The sequence below is a fragment of the Natator depressus genome, chromosome 14 (assembly GCF_965152275.1).
Source record: "Natator depressus isolate rNatDep1 chromosome 14, rNatDep2.hap1, whole genome shotgun sequence".
In the NCBI taxonomy this organism is placed as follows: domain Eukaryota; kingdom Metazoa; phylum Chordata; order Testudines; family Cheloniidae; genus Natator; species Natator depressus.
The window spans coordinates 38,631,956-38,645,721 of NC_134247.1; positions in this window are offsets into that span (position 1 = coordinate 38,631,956).

The window sequence follows — 13,766 nt, forward strand, 5'->3', positions numbered from 1 at the left end:
CCAGGGCTGGGTGAGGGAGACTCCCAGCACACCAGCATCCATACTACAGTGTTCCTCCCACCAACATAACTTGCCTGCTATGTCAACTGAATAACTCCCCCTCCAAGAGAGATGCAGCGCTTACGTCAACCTAGTTAGGTCAACGCAGTGGCAGTGTATACGCTGTGTTGCCTACATCAGTTTAAGTGGCCTCCAGGAGGCGACAATGCCCCATTGTGACCCACTCTGGTCACTGTTTTGAACTCCGCTGCCCATCAGCCAGGGTTACAGGAACAAGCCCCTCCTGTTTAAGGACTGGGAGTTTTTGAAATTCCATTTCCTCTTTGCTCTGCATGGAGAGCTCACCTAGCAACTGCCCAGCTGAGCAGGCTCCCAATGCTCTGCTGCCGGCACCGCTCAGGGGGTGGTGGATCCCCTGGGTCTGTGGGGAGAAGAGGCTGTGCAGGCCCAGCTCCGATCCAGCGTAGAAAAGTGGACGTCAATGAGCAGATTGCTCGGAGTGTGGGGGAGAAGGGCTAGAAGAGGGTCCCGCAGCACTGCCACGTGACAGCCACGGAGCTGCGCCAGGCGTACCAGGAGGCGAGGGAGGGAAGCAGTCGCTCTGATGCGGCTCCACAGACATGCTGCTTTGACAAGGAGCTGCACGCTGTCCTCTGCGGTGATGCCGTGCCACCCCCGAGCCCCATGGGTACCGGAGGAGTTGGAGTCATGGGCCACCGCAGCCAACCCTGAGGATGAGAATGGGAGACAGGCGAGCAGGGGGTCGATTTTCAGATTCAGGGCTTAAATTCAGCTGGAGATATCCGGAGCGGAGCTCTGGTAAATATTTTCAACCCCGATGGAGTTTTTATCGCATATTGGAGGAGGGCATGGGGGGCTGCGCGAAATACACTACAAGAATTTAAACCCTGATCAGATTAAACTCTGTGTTCTAATCTGTAATGGACCGAGACTAATAAAGAAATAACACCGCCTTCGTTCTGGGGTTTACAAACACTCGCCCTGAGGTTTAATGCTGTAGAACACTTTTCCCAGTCACAGAGGTACTTTATTTGTGTCCAAATTTAAAATAGAAATGTCACACTCCTAGCAAATCGTGACAGGAATGCCCCCGTCTGTCATAATGCGCTGCCCCTGGACCAGAGCATGAGGAAAGGGAGAGGTAGCACTACTGTGATAGGGGAACCCCCATCATCGCGCTTTGTTACCCTGGGCCAGGAGATGGGGAAAGGTGACAGGTAGCAAATTGTGATGGGAATGCTCCCTCTGGACGACAGGATGGGGAAAGGCAAAGGCAGTAAATTGTTTCATGGCAGTAAAAGGGAGAAAAGAGATGTCAGTAGCAACTACAGGTCGCAAATTGTGCAGGCAGCAGTTCGTAGCGTTGAACTAACAACTTAAAATGCCTTGTTCCAAAATTTTAAGTAACACTTAACTTTCAAACGCCTGAACAGCAAATGTAACTTTTCTTGTCTGCAGAGTAAACACTGGCATTTTTATCTGTTTGAATAATCAAAGTGGTGCTTTCCGTGCCTTCTGGGTTGCAAAGATTTGAACTGCTTCCTGCTGAAGGTTCACAGTCTGGGCCAGCTCATGCTCTGTTGAGATGGTTGCAAGGCCGACCAGCCTCTCCTGTGTCACTGTGGAGCGTAGATGTGTTTTTATTAACTGCAGCTTGGAGAAGCTGCGTTCTCCACTGGCAACTGCTACAGGAAGTGTTAGAAGTATGCGCAGAGCAACAAAAGCATTTGGAAAGAGGTGGGTCATCTTCTTTGTGCACATATATTCCAGGACAGCCTTTGGAGTTGATCCTGCTGAAATGCATCTTGAAAGGGCTTTCAGTTCATCACCTAAATCACTCGCATCAATATTGCGCATGTCATCATGTGTCAACACTGTCTCTAGTGCTCTGCATTGCTGGTGTAAGTCTTCTTCAGGTACAGTGAGGAGTTTTGGAATATCATACAACATCCCAAATATATTGCTGTGTTCCTTGAGCTGCATGAAATGTTCTTCAACTGACTGTATTGCACAATCTAGCACCTGGTTAAAGAATTCAACTTTGAATTGTTGTTTGGGGTCTCTTATGGGATTATCCCGTGCCTCATCATCAAAATGTCTTCTTCTGCGGTGATTCTTGTGTAAGCAGAGTCAGGATGAGCTTTACCCTGACATCTGGTGGCGAGTCATGGTGGGTTGTGGAAAAGAACTTCAGGGGCTGATCTCATTTGCATGGGCACACCCACCCTGCCTACATGGTCACTTTGGCTGCTGTAGGAGCCCCAGTTTCTCTGTTATTGGGGCGGGAATAAACTGTTATTATCCTGATTATGTGAATCAAGGACAGTGGAACTGTACTTGGCCTTTTGTTATGATGGAGGGACTCACCATCAACTAAGCAGCACTTGCTAGGCAAGGGTCATGGGTTCCAAAACCCAGTGAATGAGGAGAGGTTGGGGGATAGGTATTAATACTTTGTGGTATGGGCTCCCTGGTGAGGGCCTTATATGTTAAGCGCATTTTCTTCTCTCTCTACTGTGGAATATCAGAGTTAGCTTTGATTCTATTAGGAGTCTAATTACAGGCTGCTGAGCTGAATTCACTTGGGGCTAATTGTGCGCTAGCACTGAGGCTCCCCTACTACAAGCTGAAATCACAAAAGAGCTAAACTGACTAAGAGCTGAAATCACTGAGTGTTGTGTTAAGTAGTGGGGGAGCCTGAAGATATATTGTGGAGCACTTTGCGGGATGGCTGGAGTGGCTGGTGGAGCAGTTCATGGGATGGCGGGAGCTCCTTGTGGGACGTGGAATGGAGCGGAGCGGAGCAGTTCGTGGGGCGACTGGTGGAGCGGAGCGGAGTAAAGCCCTATGGAGCTGCAGGGCAGTCAGCTTCAGATCATGTAAAGTGCCCCTTACCTCTTCCTCCCCACCTCCACCCAGGTTGGGAGGTAAAACTCTGCAGATGAACTTTTGAACTCTGGGGCTGCCCTGACCAGGGACAGAGACTTTTGGGTCGTTGGAGTTTTGGGACTTTGGGTGATTTTGGGTTACTGGACTCAAGAATCAAAGGGAAAGGACATGCCCCAATTTGCTTGGGGTGTGGTTTTTTTTGCTCATGGGTTGTGTTATGAATCCTGTTGGTGGTGTTTCCCCAACAAAATGCCACATTGTTTCTCTCTGTTATTAAAAGGCTTTTTGCTACACTCAGACTCTGTGCTTGCGAGAGGGGAAGTATTGGCTCTTGGAGGCACCCAGCGGGGGTGGTATACATTTGTCCCAGGTCACTGGGTGGGGGCTCGAGCCGGTTTTGCATTGTGTTATTGGAATGGAACCCCTATATACTGAACCCGGCCCTTGCTGCTGCCAACTCTGACGGGCAGAAGGGTTACACTTGTATCCTTGAATGGGTGGGAAAATAGCTTCAGTGTCAAGTTCCTCTAACAACTTCTCTGCACTTTTCAAACATTTTGAAATCCCTCATCTGAGTGGTAAGACTGTAGGTATGACTTTGCTTTGTCCAGTTGTTCCATTGCTCCAGATATGTCAAGGTCAACACCTTGGAGTCTCTTGCTTACAACATTTATTTCAAACAGTATGTCATGCCACAACACTAAGCCACACAGAAATTTGAAGTGATGTATGTTTCTGGTGATTCCATTTCCCTCTGCCACTGTTCTCCCATGAACAGTTCCTGTCACAGCATAATCCTCCATAATGGCAACTATGGCATCATCTATCTTCCCAATTTGGTGTTTGATAGGCTTTATCGCCTCCACTCGACTTTCCTATTGTGTGGCACTCAGTGGTTTCAGTATCAGAGAGGATGTTCCCAGATGTTGCTTCAAAATTTGCCATTGATGAGTTGATGCCGAGAAAAATACATAGATGCTTTGAATTACAATAAAAAATTCAGCAGCCTCATGGAATACAGCATCAAACTCAGCCATCAGCTCCACAATTTTAAGGTCAATTAAGGTTAATTTCCATTGTTTGGCATATACAGCTGATCTGAAGTGCCACGCAGTGCTAGGTTTTGGGTAGCAAGCATTTTCACAATGGCAATGAGCCTTTTCACAACATTTTGCCAGTAAAGAGACTCTGATGCAATCTTCTCTTGATGCTGATCATCTATGGTGGCCTTTAACCTTAGTCTCATCTCATGCTCTTTCCACCTATGGAATGCTCTCGTGATTTGCTGCCTTCTCATGGCATGCCAGATTTCTAGCCAGATTTTTCCAGTCCTTTGTTTCTGTAGAACCCAATGTGGCTAGAACATTAGAGTGGAAGAGTTTGCAACAAAACCAGTGTGCAGCATTCTGGGTTTTTGAGTACATAAGCCATGGCCTCTCCACTTTATCACCATTGGGGATTTCACGCCAGTAATGTGTTGGATGGAAACTTCTCTTTTCATTGTCTTTGGGGAACATGAAGTTTTTCACTTGTTGAGGCCAGTGCAGTACAAGGAAGTCCCTCGGGCTACTGCTGTTACGAATTATACTTAATAGGTCATGCACACAAACTGTTACGAATTATACCTGACAGGTCACGCACAGGAACTGCTGCGAATTATACCCGATAGGTCACACACAGTTAGAGTCTAGGCTGAGGCACACGAACAAAGTCCACAACTGCAGAGTTCCCAAAGATACTAAGTTTATTACGCTCGAGCGTGGTGCCCCCTGCTAGTCAGAGGGGGACCCCGAATGTAGGTTATACAAAGATTATATACCTTTTAGCAAAGCATGTTGCCCTCGTGCATTGGAAACCTCAGCCAATAGACAAACCTTTTTCTTATCTCCCACCTATCCCTGCTAGGTACATTCTCCGTGCTTAAACTGTTACTTCAATTTCCCACCATGGCCCTGAAGCAATGCATCAGTAACTTCTCTTATCAAAGGGTCAGGAGGCAGGGAGTTAGGAACAGACAAAGAACAGAAACTGGGAGTCAAGACAGACTGGAGACGGGGGGGTGGGGTGGTGCGTTCACAGGAATGCAGTATCTAAGGAACATTCCTCCTGGTACATGATGAGCTTGCTTTGAGACAATGGTGGGGCCCCAAATCAAAATGGAGTCACATATGCTAACTTTTCCTTAACACTGCTCAAGTGGGTCCACAGTCCTGGATCATCTAGACTTAAGGAACTAAACTCAGGAGCAGCTGTTTCTTGCGCCTCCACCACACTCTTCTCTGATCTACACTTTTCTTCAGGAATGTGCATGGTTACATCCATTTGAGATGGAGATATGGATGCTGCAGTAGCTGCCAGGTCACCTGCACTCCGACTAACTGGAAGATCAGGCATCTCCTCACCACTCACATCCTCACTGGGGCCGGAAGGCTCACTGTGAACATTTGTGTCTGTGTATCTCAGGAGAGCTCCTTCCTGCTTAGATAGAAAAGCTTCCTTCACTTTCTTACTTTTTCTGAGTGCTGCCCCAGAGGGGTGTTTTCTTCTTTCACTCATGATTGCTGTTCTGTGCCAGCTATAGTGGCTCTCAACACTCAGTTGAAGGGGACAAATAAGCAGGCTGGTAACAGGGCCTGAGTGAGGGAAGATATCAGCATCTTAAGGGCCTAATTGGCTCCTACTGCTTCAGTTGACTGCCTGTTCTCCTCAAGTTGGTTCAGGGAAGCAGCAGGAAACAGGAAGCTGCCTGAGAAGCTGGGGTTAATCAGTCCAGGCTCCTGGGGGTGCTAGAGAGGTACATAAGAGGCTCCTCCTCCTCTCTCTCCCTGCAGCTCCTGCTGCTTTCTGTTATTGCCTCTCACCTTTTCTCCTGCCCGCCTGTTATGTCTCTTGTGCCCTCCTTCCTCCAGCACAGCACTCCCCCATCTCTGGGCATCTCGAGCAGAGAATACAGATGCACCAGCAGCAGACACAATTTTCTACACTCTGGGTCCTAGTGGTGCCTCCCCACAGTCTGGCACCTGAGGCAGACACATCAGTTCGCCTCCTGGTCAGGCCAGCCCTGCACCCTGCCCGCCTCCCATCCAGGGCTTAATTTGTCCCCCAGCTTGCTGGGTCTGAGGAAGTCTGCTGTGCAAAGTGATATTTGTATGTGTAAGCAGTGTCAGGATGAGCTCCACCCTGACATTTGGTGGTGAGGTGTGGCAAGTTGTGGAAAAAAAAACTTCAGGGGCTGATCTCATTTGCATAGGCACACCCACGCCGCCTAGACTGAGGCCATAGCTGCCCAAATGGTCACTTCGGCTGCTGTGGGATCCCCAGTGTCTCTGTTATTGGGGCAGGAAGAATAAATTGTTATTACCCTGATTATGGGAACTGTGCTTGGAACTGTACTTGGCCTTTTGCTATGATGGAGGGACTCACCATCAACTAAGTAGCACTCGCTAGGCAAGGGTCATGGGTTCCAAAACTGTGTGAATTGAGAGAGACATGAGACAGGTATTAGTGCCTGGTGGTATGGGCCCCTTTGTGAGGGCCTGAAGCACCAATTGCACCTCTGTCTCTCTCCACTGTGGAATGTCAGAGCTAATTTTGGGTCTATTAAGAGTCTTGCTACAGGTACTATGCTGCATTCACTTTGGCCTTAAGGTGCACCAGCACTAAGGCCCCCACTACTATGAGCTGAAATCACTAAGAGCTGAAATCACTGAGCACTGTGTCAAGTAGTGGGGAGCCGGAAGATCTAGAGTGCAGCGGTGTGTTTGTGAGACGGCGAGCTGAGCAGAACTGTTTGTGAGACGGCGAGCTGTGCGGAGTGGAGCCAGTCGTGGTGGAGCGGAGCTGTCTGTGAGACAGCGGTGTGTTCGTGAGATGGCGAGCTGTGCAGAGCGGAGCCATTCATGAGACAGCCAGCTGAGCAGAGCTGTTCTTGAGACAGCGAGCGGTGCAGAGCAGAGCCGGTCGTGGTGGAGTGGAGCTGTTCGTGAGACAGCGGTGTGTTCGTGAGACGGCGAGCTGAGCAGAGCTGTTTGTGAGACGGCGAGCGGTGCAGAGCGGAGCCGGTCGTGGTGGAGCAGAGCCGTTCGTGAGACAGCGTAGCAGAGCAGAGCCCTGTGGGGCAGTCAGCTTCAGGACACGTAAGGTGCCCCTTGCCCCTTTTCCCCACACACAGGCACATTTTAGCCAGACTGGGGAGTAACACTATGCAGATGAACTTTTGAACTCTGGGGCTGGACTTTTTGGACTTTGGGTGATTCGTGGATTGCTGGACTCAAGAGACGTTTGGGTGCTGGGACTCAAGAACCCGAGGGAAAGGGGCATGCCCCAATTTGCTTGGGGTGGTTTTTTTGCTCATGGGTTGTGTTATGAATCCTGTTGGTGGTGTTTCCCCAACATAATGCCACATTGTTTCTCTCTGTTATTAAAAGGCTTTTTGCTACACTCAGACTATGTGCTTGCGAGAGGGGAAGTATTGCCTCTTGGAGGTGCCCAGCGGGGGTGGTATATATTTGTCCCAGGTCACTGGGTGGGGGCTCGAGCCGGTTTGCATTGTGTTATTGGAATGGATCCCCTAGATATTGAACCCGGCCCTTGTTGCTGCCAACTCTGATGGGCAGAAGGGTTACATTTTTGGGGGCTCGTCCGGGATGCCTGGGTCAGTACCCCTCGCAAGCACCTGTTGAGTGATCCACTACATTGGAAAACAATTTATATTTTTTTTGTTTGTGCTTATATTTTGAGGAAATTACTGTTGTATAATGGCTAATTTGTCAGGTTTGTTGGGCCCTGGCTCAGCTGCTTCTAGCTCAGAGGCTGCAGCCTCGGCTGATGATTGGACAAAAGCTCTGGGGCAAACATTGGAAAAGGTTGTGCTGTCCCATGCTGCGTCAAACTCTTGTCGTAAGTTAAGATTATTTGCTGGGGAGGAGGAGTTTGAACCCTGGTTAGAGCATACCACTGAAATGCTGCAAGAGTGGGCCGTACCAGATGCAGAAAAGCGAAGATGCCTCATAGAGAGCCTTGGCGGCCCAGCATTAGATGTGATTCGCACCCTGAAGCTCACTGACCCTGGGGTCAGTGTGAAGGACTGCCTAGAGGCCCTTGAACACAACTTTGGGAGCGTAGAGGACCCTGAAGACAGCTACTGTAAGTTCCTTAATTCCCGACAACAAAAGGGCGAGAAGGCTTCAGCCTACATACAGAGACTGGAGAGACTGCTTCAGAGAGCTGTCATGAGGGGAGCAGTGACTGCTGAGCAGATGGATCAGACCAGACTGGCTCAAATTGTAAGAGGAACTCAGTATCAGAACCCGATTCTACTTCATCTCCAGCTAAGAGAACGACGGGAACATCCCCCAAGTTACTCCCAGCTGATAAAAGAGGTCAGAGAGGAGGAGGAAAGGCAGGCTGCAAGTGAGTTTTGGGAAGCCCAAACATCGGATCCAGCCAGCACAACACCACTGCAAGCGGCCAGTGTACTGATGGTGAGCACCAGAGAGGAACTTGCCCAACAAATGCAGGTCCTGACGGAACGGATAGCTGAGCTGCAAAGTAGCATTGACCAAGTTAAGACTTCCAGGAATAAGAAGCCTCAAACGGTGGCAATTGAGAAGCCCGCACTTAGAGCCACCATCCAACCCAGGCGAAGGGGGAAATGTCAATTCTTCTGCTACCAATGTGGTCAGGATGGACACAGTGCTGCCAAGTGCCGTAATGAAGAAAACCCCTCCTTAGTGTATGGAAAGCTGAGGATCAGTTGGGAGAGATCCGGTAGCTGCCAGAGGGTCTGGGGACGGGGACCCCCCAGGTCTACAGGATTTGAAGATTCCCCCAGAAAAGACTGTCCAGCTGGGATCCCCGCAGGACTGATAGGGCCTCGAGCAGAGGTCACGGTGAGGATTGAAGGGGTGGAGTGTAAAGCAGTGCTTGACACTGGATCTCAAGTGACTATTATATTTCAGTCATTCTACCAGCAGATGCTTAGGCACCTGCCTATACAGCCACTGACTGGCCTTGGCCTGTGTGGCCTCAGCATGGATGAATACCCCTACCAAGGGTATGTCATAGTGCACCTGGAATTCCCAGAGGAGGTTGCTGGGGTAAGAGAAGAGGTAGACACAGCTGCCCTAATATGCCCTGACCCTAAAGGGACCTCTGATATGTCTGTGCTGATAGGGACCAACTCCAGTCTCTTCAAGGTACTCGCGGATTACTGCAGAAGGCGGGCTGGGGACCAGTACCTGAATACCCTGATGATCCATACGCTTTGTGCTGAAGCCTATAGGAAAATTGAGAGTGCTAAAAGGGAGACATCTGAGCTACCGCTTGGGGCACTGAAGTACGTGGGCATGACCCCCTTAGTAGTGCCTGCAAGGACGGAGCAAGAAGTGCTTGTCATGAGTACCTGTCTGAAAGGCAGTAAACGGACGTTAGCAATGATAGAGCAGCCGATGGGAGGAGAGCTCCCTGAAGGAGTGCTGGTCCCCAGTGGAGTCATAACTCTACCCGTTGAAGCCCAGGAAAGGGTGACTATACTGATTGCTAATGAAACGAGTCGTGATGTTGTTGTGAAGCAAGGACAAAAGATAGCAGACCTCTTTGAGCCTGAGTCGATTGTAAAACCCCAGTGTGAAACTCAAGTTCCCACAATAGACCCAGCAAAGTTTGACTTTGGAGATTCACCAGTGTCCGAGGACTGGAAAGATCGCCTGAGGAAGAAACTTTGTGAAAGATCCAAGGTGTTCTCACTGCATGAGTGGGATGTGGGATGTGCAAAAGGAGTAGAGCACAATATCAGACTCCATGACTCTCGACCTTTCAGGGAGAGATCTAGGAAGATTGCTCTCTCTGAGATGGAAGATGTGCGACATCATCTTCAGGAGCTGGCTGCGAATGGCATCATTACAGAGTCCCGCAGCCCATACGCCTCACCCATTGTGGTAGTTCGTAAAAAGAATGGGAAAATTCGGATGTGTATTGACTACCGCACCCTAAACAGCCGTACTGTGGTCGACCAGTACACTATGCCTCGAGTGCAAGATGCCTTAGACTGTTTGCTGGGAAGCCAGTGGTTCTCTGTGTTGGATCTTCGAAGTGGATACTACCAGATCCCTCTGGGAGAAGAAGATAAGGAGAAGACAGCCTTCATCTGCCCATTAGGGTTTTATCAGTTCGAACGCATGCCCCAAGGGATTTCTGGAGCACCTGCCACCTTTCAACGTCTCATGGAGAAAGTTGTGGGAGACATGAATTTACTGCAAGTGTTAGTTTATTTGGATGACCTGATTGTGTTTGGAAGAACCTTAGAGGAGCATGAAGAAAGACTTCTTAAAGTGCTTGATAGGTTGGAGGATTATGGTCTGAAGCTTTCAATTGACAAATGCCAGTTCTGCAGAACCTCAGTGAAGTATGTGGGTCACATCGTGTCCCAAGAGGGTGTGAGTACTGATCCTGATAAAATAGAAGCACTCACTACATGGCCACGTCCAAGTAACTACAGAGAACTCAAGACCTTTCTCGGATTTAGTGGCTACTACCGCAGATTTGTGAAAAACTATGCTACGATTGTAAAGCCTCTGAACGATCTCACCAGGGGACATCAGTCCAGCAAGAACAAATCTAAGTCCAAGAATAAGGGGAGGTCTCCAAAGCCCCCTGTGCAGAGACACTATGGCCCATTTGAACCATTTGGGCCACGGTGGGATGAGAGATGTGAAAGGGCTTTTCGAGAAATCATTACTTGCCTAACTCATGCTCCAGTCCTAGTTTTTGCTGACCCAAGCAAACCCTTTATCCTGCATACTGATGCCAGTTTGGAGGGTCTGGGAGCAGTCCTGTACCAGGAAGTGGAAGGCAAACGTAAACCTGTAGCCTTTGCCAGCCGAGGATTGTCTGATAGTGAAACTCGCTATCCCACCCACAAGCTGGAATTTTTGGCCCTGAAATGGGCCATCACTGAGAAATTTCGAGACTACTTGTATGGTGCTCAGTTCCAGGTGTGGACAGACAACAATCCACTGACTTATGTGTTAACAAGTGCTAAGCTGGATGCTACAGGGCAGAGATGGGTGGCCGCCTTGGCTAGCTATGAGTTCAGCATTCAGTACCGATCAGGGAGAAGCAATGTAGATGCAGATGCATTGTCCAGGCGTCCACAGGCTCCAGAAGTTGCTGTGATACCCACAGATGGAGTGAGAGCTATTTGCAGTGTGAGTCGCCGAGAGCCAGAGGCCCGTGAGAGCCTTCAGGTATGTGTTGCAGAAGCTTTGGGCCTGCCCCCTGAATGCATGCCTTCTGCTTCAGTGAACTATATTGCATTGGACCAGTCTCCTTTGCCCATGCTCAATGCAGCTGACTGGCAAGAAGCCCAGCGGCAAGATATTGACATTCGTGATACACTACTTGCCAAAAGGGAGGGGCGAAGCCCAGCTGCGGTTGTCCCACCTAACCCGGAGGGTAAACTACTATTGAGAGAATGGACCAAACTAAAACTGATTCAGGGAGTGCTACACCGAATGACCACTGACCCTTTACAAAAACAACGAGCACAACTAGTGCTGCCAAAAAAGTACAGAGCCCTGGCCATGAGGGCTCTGCATGATGACTTTGGGCATTTAGGGATGGAGAGGACCCTGGAACTTATTCGTAGTAGGTTCTATTGGCCCCGAATGGCTGAAGATGTTCGCAGGAAATGTGAGACTTGTGCTCGATGTGTTCAAAGGAAAACTCTGCCCACGAGGGCTGCATATCTCAAGAACATCACCAGCAACAAACCTTTGGAATTGGCATGCATTGATTTCTTGTCTGTAGAGGTAGACAAGAGGAAGGTTGGGAACATTCTAGTAGTGACTGACCATTTTACACGGTATGCACAGGCATATCCCACACGTGATCAGAGGGCCACCACCGTCGCTCGAGTATTGTGGGACAAATATTTCTCAGTCTATGGATTCCCGGCTCGGATACACTCTGATCAGGGGCGGGATTTTGAGAGTCACCTTCTGAAGGAGGTGCTGAAGATAGCAGGAATCAAAAAGTCTAGGACAACGCCTTATCACCCCCAAGGTGATCCTCAGCCAGAGAGGTTCAACCGAACCCTATTAGATATGTTGGGAACTTTGCGACCAGAGCAGAAGGCAACCTGGAGCCAGCATGTCGCATTTCTGGTGCATGCCTACAATGCCACCAAGAACGATGCTACGGGAGTCACCCCATATCTCTTGATGTTTGGGCGAGAACCAAGATTACCCATAGACTTGTGCTTTGGTGTATCAGAGGATGGAGATAGCTATGAAACTCACCAGCAATATGTATCCCGACTAAGGGAAAAGCTGCGGGATGCTTATCGCTTAGCTACCGCTGCGGCTCGGAAGAACGCAGACCGCAACAAACATCGATATGATGCTAGAGTGCGTTCGCAGGAGCTCCAGCCGGGGGACAGAGTCCTGCTGCGAAATTTGGGTATTGCTGGCAAACACAAGATAGCTGACAGATGGAAGGCAATACCTTACCTGGTGATGGAAAAGCTGGGAGATCTGCCGGTCTACAAGATCAAACCTGAAGACGGCCCAGGGCAAATAAAGACGGTGCATAGAAACCTTTTGCTCCCTGTGGGGGAATTGGTAAGCATCCCTTATGAGACGGGCCACAACAGGGCAGCCGGGCAGAACAGAGGTGCTAGACCAAAGCCGCCATCCAACACAGACAGCGGGCCCCCTGCAGCTAACTTACCCCTATTCTGCACATCTGAGAGTGAGTCTGAGGAGGAAGACACAACCCTGGTGTATCCTGGGATGGAGACAAGATTTCAGACTCGATCAGCTGAACTAAACGAGAGTTTTCCCTCTTCCGCCCTAAACCCCATGGCGGAATTATTTAGGCCCCTTTCTGACACCCCGGTGCCGCTGATGAGACCCCCCTGTGATGAGACACACAGGTTATTGGACAATGGAGACACACAGGTAGAGGATGCCCTGGGCACCTTGGACCCTCCAGCGTTAGAACTAGGAGTGCAGGGGCCTACGCCAGTAGCCGAGGGACCCTCCAGGGAAGCCTCTCCATCCGTCACTCAAGAGGATGTTCCCCCTACCTCGGCAACAGAGAGTCTCAATAGACGAGACAGGGTGATAAGACCAGTGAAACGGTTGACTTATGATGCACCTGGGGTGACTAGTGAGGAGCCAATACATTTAGCACACAGGCTTGTGGAAGCTAAAGTGGGCTTCCTGAGGCCCTTTGGAGGAAACCAATGAGTTGGTATAAAGGGCGTGTGATTTGTCGGGACGACAAATTCTCGGCTGGGGGGAGGATGTAAGCAGTGTCAGGATGAGCTCCACCCTGACATCTGGTGGTGAGGTGTGGCAAGTTGTGGAAAAAAAAACTTCAGGGGCTGATCTCATTTGCATAGGCACACCCACGCCGCCTAGACTGAGGCCATAGCTGCCCAAATGGTCACTTCGGCTGCTGTGGGATCCCCAGTGTCTCTGTTATTGGGGCAGGAAGAATAAATTGTTATTACCCTGATTATGGGAACTGTGCTTGGAACTGTACTTGGCCTTTTGCTATGATGGAGGGACTCACCATCAACTAAGTAGCACTCGCTAGGCAAGGGTTCCAAAACTGTGTGAATTGAGAGAGACTTGAGACAGGTATTAGTGCTTGGTGGTATGGGCCCCTTTGTGAGGGCCTGAAGCACCAATTGCACCTCTGTCTCTCTCCACTGTGGAATGTCAGAGCTAATTTTGGGTCTATTAAGAGTCTTGCTACAGGTACTATGCTGCATTCACTTTGGCCTTAAGGTGCACCAGCACTAAGGCCCCCACTACTATGAGCTGAAATCACTAAGAGCTGAAATCACT